The following is an 11,499-nucleotide window of genomic DNA, read 5'->3' as shown; positions in this document are numbered from 1 at the left end:
GAGGCAAAAGGCAGACAGGTTGTAAGGGATAGTGGCCGGTGGAAGGGGTGATGTGGGTGCAGATGGGGAAGTTATGAGTGGGGGCAGAGAAAGGGGAAAAGGGGGGAAGTAATGGGTAGGGAAGAAGGCAGGAGGTACGGGCAAAGGCAGGGAAGTCTTGCTGCAGCTGGGCTCTGCTCTGCTCCACAGCCCAAAGGTTGCCAGCACAGGGGACAGCCAAGGGATATCTTGGCACCTGGCTCTGTGCTTCATTCAGGCCTGTCCTCATTCATTAACCCTCCCCCTACTATTTCCTCCCCCAACTCAAGCACTGGTGATCATTGCAGAGTTTTATACTTTTATTCCTATTTCCATGAAAGTACAGGAAAATATCTTTCTGGCTTGTTTATCATAGAATCATAGACTCATACGACTGGAAGGGACCTCAAGAGGTCATCTAGTCTAGTCCCCTGCACTCATGGCAGGACTAAGTATTATCTAGACCATACCTGATAGGTGTTTGTCTAACCTGCTCTTAAAAATCTCCGATGATGGAGATTCCACAACCTCCCTAAGCAATTTATTCCAGTGCTTAACCACCTGGCAAGTAAGGAAGTTTTTCCTAATATCCAACCTAAACCTCCCTTGCTGCAATTTAAGCCTATTGATTCTTGTCCTAGCCTCAAAAGTTAAGAACAATTTTTCTTCCTCCTCCCTTTAACAACCTTTTACGTACCTGAAAAGGTATCAGTTTTTGCCAGACTATAATATATGGAGATATACCTATCTCATAGAACTGGAAAGGACCCTGAAAGGTCATTGAGTCCAGCCCCCTGCCTTCACTAGCAGGACCAAGTACTGATTTTGCCCTAGATCCCTGACTGGCCCCCTCAAAGATTGAACTCACAACGCTGAGTTTAGGAGGCCAATACTCAAACCACTGAGCTATCCCACCCATCTCTGACTAAACAACCCCAATCTTTCCTCATAGGTCATGTTTTCTAGACCTTTAATCATTTTTGTTGCTCTTCTCTGGACTTTCTCCAATTTGTCCACATCCTTCCTGAAATGTGGTGCCAAGAAGTGGACACAATAATCCAGTTGAGGCCTAATCAGCACAGAGTAAAGCAGAAGAATTACTTTTCATGTCTTACTTACAACATTCTTGCTAATACATCCCAGAATGATGTTTGCTTTTTTTTTTTGCAACAGTGTTACACTGTTGACTCATATTTAGCTTGTGATCCATAATGACCCCCAGATCAGTTTCCGCAGTACTCCTTCCTAGGCAGTCATTTCCCATTTTGTATGTGTGCAATTGATTGTTCCTTCCTAAGTGGAGTACTTTGCATTGTCCTTATTGAACTTCATCACATTTACTTCAGGCCATTTCTTCAGATCATTTTGAATTTAAATCCTATCCTCCAAAGCACTTTCGTATGATCTGAAAACTTTATAAGTATATTCCCTATGCCATTATCTAAACAGTTCATGAAGATATTGAACAGAACCGGACCCAGAACAGATCCCTGCCGGACCCTGCTCGGTATGCCCTTCCAGTTTGACTGTGAACCATTGATAACTGCTCTCTGGGAATGTTTTCCAACAAGTTATGCAACTGTCTTATAGCAGCTCCATCTAGGCTGTATTTCCCTAGTTTGTTTATGAGACTGTCATGCAAGACTGTACCAAAGCTTTACTAAAGTCAAGATATACCACACCTACCGCTTCCCCTCTATCCATAAGGCTTGTTACTCGGTGAAAGGAAGCTATTAGGCTGGTTTGACATGATTTGTTCTTGACAAATCCATGCTGACTGTTACGTATCACCTTATAATCTTCTAGGTGTTGGCAAATTGATTGTTTAATTATTTGCTCCATTATCTTCCCCGGTACTGAAGTTAAGCTGACTGGTTTGTAATTCCAGTTTACTTTTTTATAGATGGGCACTATATTTGTCCTTTACCAGTCCTCTGGAATCTCTCCTGTATTCCCTGACTTTTCAAAGAGAATTGCTAATGGCTTCGATATCTCCTCAGTCAGCTCCTTGAGTATTCTAGGACGTATTTCATCAGGTCCTGGTGACTTACAGACATCTAAGTAATTTTTAACTTGTTCTTTCCCTATTTTAGCCTCTGATCCTACCTCATTTTCACTGGCATTCACTACGTTAGACGTCCAATTGTTACTAACCTTTTTGGTGAAAACTGATTAAAAGTTGGGTGGTGTCACTCTTTCATTGGTTCCAGGGCTTCATGGGTTGTCCTTAGAATGGCCTTTCTCTTATGAATATGTAGTTTGGTAATGCATAGATGCATTAGAGTTGTAATTCTTTCTTGACAGTTTTATTTCCTTTGTCTTTGTGGTAAGAGAGTCTTAGAACATCTTTACGTTTAGAGTTTTCACTCTCTTATTCTGTTAATTTTTGTAGATATCCCTTTAATTCTATCAGGGTTTAATAGGACTTGAAATTCTATTTCAAATGAGCCCAAACACACCTGTTTTTTCTTTAAAAGTCAGCTCTCAAAAGAGTCTTTTTAAATTAAATTCTTGTAGGGAGTCTTTAAGGTTAAATGATCCACAAAGGTATTCTCTTTTCTTTTCAAATAATCTTTGAGAGGTTCTTCTTGTCTTCAGAAGTTTGGTGAGGGGTTGCTTAAGCATTGCCAGGTAACTAAATTTTTCCATTAATATAAACATTTCTATCCTCAAATGACTTATATTAGTAACCAGTTATAGCATCAAATGACCTGCTACATTTATATGTAGACAGCTTACTGATCATATAACAATATCAGGCAGTTGTTACATAAAGGCTTGCATTTAGTTAACATATTTGTAAGTATGCATTTCACCATGGTGTCTGCCATTTCAACAGTTAAGAAATAAAAGCTTTAAAACATTTCCAGCCATATATGTTTTACATGAAGTTTTATAGATACAAGCAGAGATTTTCCTTTGAAAAGAAAGTGAGAGTTGGTATAGGCCCACTTTATGACCTATAGATTTATTGCACTTATAACACATCCCCACACTTTTTTACAACCATGAATGTTTTACATGGTTTGTCGCTTGACCCAAGCTCCTTCCAGTTGCCATCTGTTTGTTTTAGCAATTTAATATTGAATTTTGTACAAAGCACAAATTTCAATAACTGATACATATGTTAAACATAGCACAAAAGGAAGTAGTATATAGTTATAACAAGGTATAGTTTAAAATGCAGCTTTTCTGAATTAGTATAAACACTTAGGGGTAAACAACAACCTTAGCCATAAAAACATGTTTTTCTTCCTGACATTTGTTTGTCCTTAGGAGATAAGGTAGAAGCTTCCTAAAATTCCTTTGGTTAGCTTGGATAGTCCATATAATTAAATAAACAAATATATATGCATGTGAGGTAATTTTCTCCAAGTACTATATGTACTTGATAAATATATCCTAAGTGTAACAGGGTCTATCAGGTCTTCTCTGCACCTTGCTGGAGGCATCGGTGCCCTGACACCCCTCCTCAAGGAAAATCCCTCAGACCTGGGTACCAACAATAATCTTCCAGAGGCCTAGAAGGGCCTGAAGAAAATAATGACCAATTAAGAGCCAGCAGGCCAATTAAGAAGCCTTGCTGTCTTCTCAATGGCAGTGCTGGGTGAGACTGGGACAGAAGATGAGCCTGTCAGTGCTAGCCCAGGCCAGCTCAGGGCCATGCCAACAAACGCTGCCACTAAGCACTTGCCTTTGAGTTTTGTTCCTTTATTTAAAGGCACAAATAGCAAAAAATTTAAACTGATTTTGTTTCTTAACTGTTTAGAGACTGACTCTGAGCTACAGCACAAGCCACCATGCACCAGGCACATGGCCAAAATGTACAGGCTAAGGCAGTAGTACCGTCATTGGCCCTGAAGGTGGCACAATGGAGCAGCACCAACTGCCATAACTTGGTAGGAGAAATAGGATTGACTCCCCTATTTCCATAAAGGTGGGGAAGAGATTGTATAGGCTGACCGGATAGCAAGTGTAAAAAATCGGGATGTCAATGGGGGGTAATAGGAGCCTATATAAGAAAAAGCCCCAAATATCAGGACTCTCCCTATAAAATCGGGACATCTGGTCACCCTAAAATTGTACGACTCCCAGCTTAGCAGCAGTGAGCCCAGGCCAAGCAGCTTTTTCTGGAAGGGCAGCAGGAGACCCGGTGGGCCACCCAGCAGCAGCAAGCTGTGTTCCTCAAGCTTCCAGGAGGCAATTCTTGAGTGGATCACTGGCTGCTCCCACTTCGAAATGACCCCATCAGCACCAGGTATAGCCCTGTCCAAATTGGGACCTGAGGGTTACCCCGAGGCTTATCATTACATTTGACAAGTAGCCCTTGCTGCTCAATGAGAAAAAAGACTACTTGGGCTATGTGACTAGCCCCTTTTCTGTCTGGGAAGTGAATGTGGCTTACTGGACCTTAGATGATGAAGCTGCAAAGGACTATGACACCTTGAAACCTGCCATCAATCCCAGTTTGTTGAGATCACCAGAGATTTACTGTCACTGGTTCAGGCTGTGCAGTAACTAAAGGATTGGGCCACTCACTGGCTTCAGCCAGTGTCCCACTCTCTAGATGAGGTTGTAGAGTCTGTGTTACTCAAACAATAGCTAGAGGTTTTGCCGACTGCCATTCAAACTTTGGTGCACCAAAACAACCCAGCATACTGAGAGCTGCCATCCAAATCACCAAGGATTTTATGTCAGCAGATTAGCCTGGCCCCAACCTTCTGAGGAATCAATCTGAGGTGCCAGAAAAGGGCCAGGGAGCTCCTGGAGAGGGCCTGCTATGATGGGTGCCCTAATGGTGGACCCCAGAAAGCATCCTACAACACCATTGAAAGAGCCACAACAGAGCAAGCATATGGAGTTGTGCCTGCCAGGGGCGGCTCTAGGAATCCCGCCACCCCAAGCAGGGCGGCGCGCTGCAGGGCGCGCTCTGGCAGTCGCCGGTCCCGCAGCTCCGGGGGACCTCTTGCAGGCATGACTGCGGAAGGTCCGCCCGAGCCGCCTGCCGCCCTGCCGGCAAAATGCCGCCCCAAGCGCGCGCTTGGCGCGCTGGGGTCTGGAGCCGGCCCTGGAGCCTGGGAATAGGTCAGGAAGCTTCCCTGCTAATCAGACAGTCATCTTTTTGCACTATGGGAAGCTGGGGCAAGTCAGCTGCTTGTGCCACCTCAGGGAGTGTGATATCATGAAATGTGCCTTCATGGAATACTGGAGCCTCTTACGTGAGACAGATGAGAACTGTTGCTGGGCAATTGTAGCTACAGTAGTCCTGGAGCTAAAAGACTCAAGGTGTTCCCAAACCCTCATCTGGGAGACCCTACTGGATCTAGGAGAGCTATGGAAGGAGACCCAGTGCAGGTAACTTGTACCCACAGGGACACACATACCTACCCCATAGCCTGGGTACATTTGAACATAGGGGATTAACCCAGAATGCTTTGGGTTGGTGGAAGGCTTGGTTGCAAACAGTCTTGAAGGCTGATGAGCCAGCTGGCAGCTCAATAGGACCAGTTCGGGACAACCCTCTTCTCAACTTTGACCCAATACTACTAGTGAGATCCTTTGATTTGGTCCAGTAATGAGGCGATGACATCCTTCGAGGAGTGTAAACCAGACTTGTGGTGGTTAATGGAACCAATGCTCTGGAGGCGCACGCCTCCCAATTTCCCCACTTTGAACTGCAAAATTACTTACCTTATTGAGTGGAGAACACCACCTAGACAGGTCAGGTACGCCAACCACTCCTGGTTTTCCGAAGTATTCTGAAAGAGGTCCTATGACTGGCATGCTCCAGTCCCTTCGCCAGTCACTTGGGCAGGGACAAAACCCTAGAGAGGATGCTGGCTAGATTCTTTTGGCCTAAGGTCCTGTTACCAGATTTGCCCGTTACTTTGGTTTACGCTCATTTATTAGGGTTACTCTTCTGGATGGGGGGGAGGTTCTGTAATTCTATCAATTTACTGCTTGTGTCACTTGTGTTTTCATACAGAGCTCTATTCCCTTATGCAAGTCCCCTCCCAATGGAGCTATCCTGCAGGACCTCGGTTCCCAAAGGCTGGTTTCCTCCAGCCCCAGAATCAGATGAACACCTCCCACCCAAGTCTGAGTGGACCAGGTCCATCAGCACTTTCAAGCTAACCCCTTCTATGTCCCTGGATTCAGTAGGCTGGGTCAAGCAGGACTTCCAAGCTGCCACCCTTATATGCCACAGGTACCTCACCGGAATAGAGTAAGCCTGAGCAGGCTGGGTCGAACAGCCCTTCCAGGCTGCCACCCTTATATGCCCCTGGACTCAGCGGACTGGGTCAAGCAGCACTTTCAAGCTGCCACCCTTATATGCCCCTGGACTCAGCAGTCTGGGTCGAGCAGCACTTCCAAGCTGCCACCCTCATATGTCACAGGTTCAGCATATCCCTATCCCCACCTTCATGTTACAATTGTTCTAGTAGAAACACACTTGATGAGCAAACCCCACAGTATTTTTGGGCACTACAGGGATCTTTAGCATAGGGAAGAGAAGCATTGCTGCAGAGTAAATGGGGAAGCTAAAAACACAAAGAGTAAAGTTCAGAGAGAGAGGGAGGGAAGCAACCAGCTTAACTATAAAAGTTATTTATTGAATAATAGTGATAATCACATAAGGAGAGCCTAAACAAACACAACAGTTAAAGATTACAATAGGTCATATATAGAAAACTATACCTGTTCAAACAAGTCAGGGTTAAAAAGTTATACCTGAGGTAGAAAAGAAAACAGAGAGAGAGAGCGAGCGAGAGCTGGGGTCTCACCACTCTAGGAAACTTGAACTGGTGGGGGTTCCTGGGAGATGATAGTAGCTCAAGTCCTGAGTGCTGGAGACAGGCAGATCCCCCAGCTTGATCTGTCAGAAGATGAAATCCCAGTGGAATTGAGGCAGAGTTTGGATCCATGCATCAGAGCACTTACTTGAGCATGGGTAGGGGTTTTTTGTAGGGAAACAATGGTTCAAGGGAGAACACTAGATTTGTTTGCAGGTAAACTGATGACTCAAGGGTTTTCTTTAGGCTAGACAATAGGAGCTGATCACTCCTAGCTATGGGTGGTGTTCCTTCCAGGGAGCTCACAATGCAATTAGGGAGCTTCAGTGTTTGGATACCAAGAAAGGATTTATTATTAGAACTGGTCTGATAACTGCTGAGCTGGGTGTGTGCAGCTGTGGGTTCATTAACATCTGGAGCAGAGACTCTCATCATGCACTGCTTCCCTGCTTTTCTGGTCCCCGAATTCAGTGCAGTTCTTCCCTTGGAATCTCTGTTCTCCATTCTATATGCTAATGGAGATGCCTCCCTAGTTGCCTTAATCCTATCACCCTTATCAGGAGGAGTTTAGGTGTGTCTCCCACCACCTTTTCATTGCTTTCTGTAAGTTTTCCTCTGATCGGTTTTGGTTCAAGCAGAGGCTAAAAAGGAGAGGTATCCTTCATGAGTCAGACAGGCTGGATACTGTGCCCTGGTTCCCCAAGAACACAGAGCTGACTGGCAGGGGCGGCTCTACGTTTTTGGCCGCCCCAAGCAGTCATGCCCGGGAGGCGCCCTGGAGCCGCGGGAGCAGCGGACCTCCCGCGGGCATGACTGCGGAGGGTCCGCTGGTCGCGCGGCTCGGCTGGACCTCCCGCAGCTGCGGACGGTTCGCAGGTCTGGCGGCTCTGCTGGAGCTGCCGCAGGCATGCCTGCGGGAGGTCCAGCCGAGCCGCGGGACCAGCGAACCGTCCGCAGTCATGCCTGCGGGAGGTCCACTGGAGCCGCGGGACGAGCGCCCCCTCTGCAGTCATGCCTGCGGCAGGTCCGGTCGTCCCGCGGCTCCGGTGGACCTCCCACAGGCATGACTGCGGCAGGTCCGCCGGCCCAGCCTGCCGCCCCCCCGGGAAAGGGCCGCCCCACACGCGTGCTTGCCGCGCTGGGGTCTAGAGCCGGCCCTGCTGACTGGTATCAGTCCACAAGGAAGTGGCAAACTTTTGTGGATCTTGAGTGCCAATAAGGAGCACCTAAAGGACACCTTCAAGGTCCCTTCATCCCTTACCCCGTATAAATATGCCCTTTGAACACATAGGGCTAGAGATAGTGGAGGTATAGGGGGGAAAGTGCAAAGGGGCATCAGTACTTCTTGGTTGTAGAGGATTATGCAACCTGCTATGCTGAGGCTGTTCCCCTCCACTCAATAAATGGTCAAGGCCATGGCCAGGTTCCTAGTCCTGCTTTTCTCATGGGTGGACTTACCTACTGAAGTCCTCAAAGATCAGGGGACTAACTTCTTCACTTCCCTCCTACTGCAGGAGGCATGGCAGCTCCTTAAAATTATACCCCTCTGAACTTCAGTATACCATCCTCAAACTGGATTTTTAAGCAAATGCAGAAGAAATTTGTGAAGATGGACACTAATGATTGGAATAAGCTACTCTCTCTGCCATATGATAGGTGCCCCAGGCCTCAACAGGCTTCTTGCCCTTTGAGTTGTTATATTGCCAACAATCTTGAGGAATCCTGGACCTCCTTAAAGAGGTCTGGGAAGAGCAGCACTCACACTCTCAAAACATGTTACAAGTGTCTCAAGTGGGTAGGATAGTTTGCAAAGAAGAATCACTTGTAGGCCCAACAAACCCAGGACCAACACTATAATAAAGGTACCTGGGAGAGGGATTTCAGCCAGGGGACCACATGCTGTTGTTCCTCCCCAGCTTGGAGAGCAAGCTCCTGGCCAAATACAAAAACCATATGAAGTTGTTTGAGTCCACTATGAAATTCACTGTCTGGACAAAAGGAAGAAACACCTGATCTTCCATGTCAATAGATTGAAAGCCTGAGAGGCTCCTGAAAATTTGTTCAGACTCAGGGATCTTCCTACAGATATGGGCCCTCTGACACAAAAGCCTTAACTCTCACTTACACTGTCAAGCCAGGAACTTGTTGACCCACTATGACATGGTGTTCTTCGCCCAATCAGGTCAAATGCATCTCATAGAACACCAGACCAACCCAGGGGTAAAGCTGAAACGTGATTTATCTCATTCCTGAGTGGCTCTGCAGAAGCAGAGAGTGGGAGGGACAGGCCATGTTAGATCTTCGTATCACTGAGGAGTTCAAGAGGCCCTGATGTAGCCTGGTGGTTCTGGTTTCCAATGCAATGGGGCAATCTGATTTTATGTGGGCTTCAAGAGGATTACTATAATGTCCCAATTTAGCACCTAGCTGATGCCATATGTTGACCAACTCCTCAACTTCCTTGGGAAGGCTAAATATATAACCAAATACCCCTCACTCCAGATTCCAAAGAAAAGACTGCAGTTGCCACATCTCTTGGGCTATTCCAGTTTAGGATCATGACCTTTGGGCTGCCTGGGACCCTGGTCACATTCCAGGGGCTTACAGACCATGTCCTTTGCCACCACAGCCATTTTGTGTTGGCCTATATAGAGGACATGGTTGTTTTTAGTACAGTTGGCATTCACATCTGATACATGTGGTCTCCATGTTGAAATCACCAAAGGAAACTGGACTCATTGCTAATCACCCCCCCCCCCAAAAGGTAAATTAGGGATGCAGAAAAGCTAATACCTGGGAATATCTTATAGGGAATGGCTGCATTCAACCCCTGCAAGATAAGAGAGGTGCCCTGAGGAGTACTTCAGTTCCCATAACAAAGGAACAGATACATGCTTTCCTCAAAGTGGTTGGCTATCACTGAAGGCTAATGACCCACTTTGTAACCCTTGTGGTACCACTGACAGATCTCAAAAAGGCCAATGCACCCAGAGCAGTCCAACAGACAACTGAATGTGATGAAGCCTTTATCACGATAAAAGATGTTCTCTGTCAGCAGCCTATACTTTGATGTCCTGACTTCTCACTCCTGTTTATACTACGAACTGACACTTCCACAGTTCTGTTGGGAGCAGTGCTCTTGCAAAAGTTTCAGGGCGTGGAGCATCCAATACTACACCTATGTTGAAAGCTGCAGCCAGGAGAGACTAGATATTTATGATCTAGATCAGGAGTTCCCAAAGCTGGTTTGCAGCTTGTTCAGGGTAAGTCCCTGGCAGGCCGTGATACGCTTTGCTTACCTGAGCATCTGCAGGTACGGTCACTCCAGCTCCCAGTAGCCATGGTTCACTGTTCCCGTCCAATGGGAGCTGCGGGAAGCGGTGGCCTGGCCCGCGCCACTTCCCACAACTCCCATTGGCTGGGAATGGCGAACTGCCATACCTGCAGACGCTCAGGTAAACAAAGTGTCTTGCAGCCCGCTAGGGGCTTACCCTGAACAAGCCGTGAACCAAGTTTGGGAACTCCTGATCTAGATAGTACCTAGCTATCAAATAGGCTGTGAGGGCATTAAGTAACTATCATTTAGAGGCTCCCTTTGACCTAAGAACAGACAATACACCCATTAAATGGTTGCAAGTGATAAGAACATGAATTCTCATATTATTCGGTGATATTTGGCACTGCAACTATGTGCCTTTCCTGTGAGACACTGACAGGGCAGACACTGACAGGCCAGAATGCAGACTTCTTTTCCAGGATAAGGGGCTGAGATTAAGCCCTTGTGGTCATTCTGTGGGTGGGAGAGTGTGATGGGGGTCTCTCAAGTTGTCTTTGCCCCCTGCTAAAGACATCAGTGCCCTAATATTCCATCAAGGAAAATCGAATCAGGCTACCAACAAGATAACCTTCCATAGACCTAGAGCAAATACTGATAGATCAAGAGCGAGCAGGCTAGTTAAGAACACTTGCCTGCCTCTTCTCAGTAGTGAAGTTGGGTGACAGAGGAGGAGAGTCTCAGTGCTAACCTAGAAGCAGGCCAGGGCCTTGCCTTCAAGTGCTGAAACTAAGCACTTTCCTTTGTTTTCTTCATTTAAAGGCATTGACAACCAGTTCTGAGTTTTGTTACTCAACTGTTTAGAGACTAATGCCAAGCTTATGGCACAGACCACCCAGCAGATGGCCTAAAATTTATGGAATAAGGCAGGGAGTGCCTGTAATACCAAGCTTGGCCCTACAGTGGGTGCTATGGAGCAGCCCCACCTCCCACTGTAAGTGTCAGTAAAGGTACAAGCAAGTTTAATGACTTAATAAAAATTATTATTGTTGTGAAATAGTATCACTTTTGCATTGCTATTGCAGTCTCTCCTCTACACCAGATTGCAAAGCCACCGTCTCCTCACTTAAATCCCTCACCAAGATTAATTTATTTTGTGATGCCTTCAAGAACCTAGTTGACCAAGAATTTATATGTGTTTGCTCATTGTATGAGTTAACTAGTCATGTAAGTGGAGAACTTAGTATTTAAATGTACACGCAACCATCACAGTTTTATTTGACAAGACATATGCTTATCGGCTTGATCACTTTTGCTTGCATGCTGTATCTGTCTTTGCCTTTTTTAGGGTGTATACTGGTTAGGGCAAGGACTGTATTCACTCTCTTTGAACAGCTCTATCCCAGAGGGGGG

The sequence above is a fragment of the Mauremys mutica genome, chromosome 4, assembly GCF_020497125.1.
Source record: "Mauremys mutica isolate MM-2020 ecotype Southern chromosome 4, ASM2049712v1, whole genome shotgun sequence".
In the NCBI taxonomy this organism is placed as follows: domain Eukaryota; kingdom Metazoa; phylum Chordata; order Testudines; family Geoemydidae; genus Mauremys; species Mauremys mutica.
Note: the sequence above shows the minus strand (reverse complement) of the source record.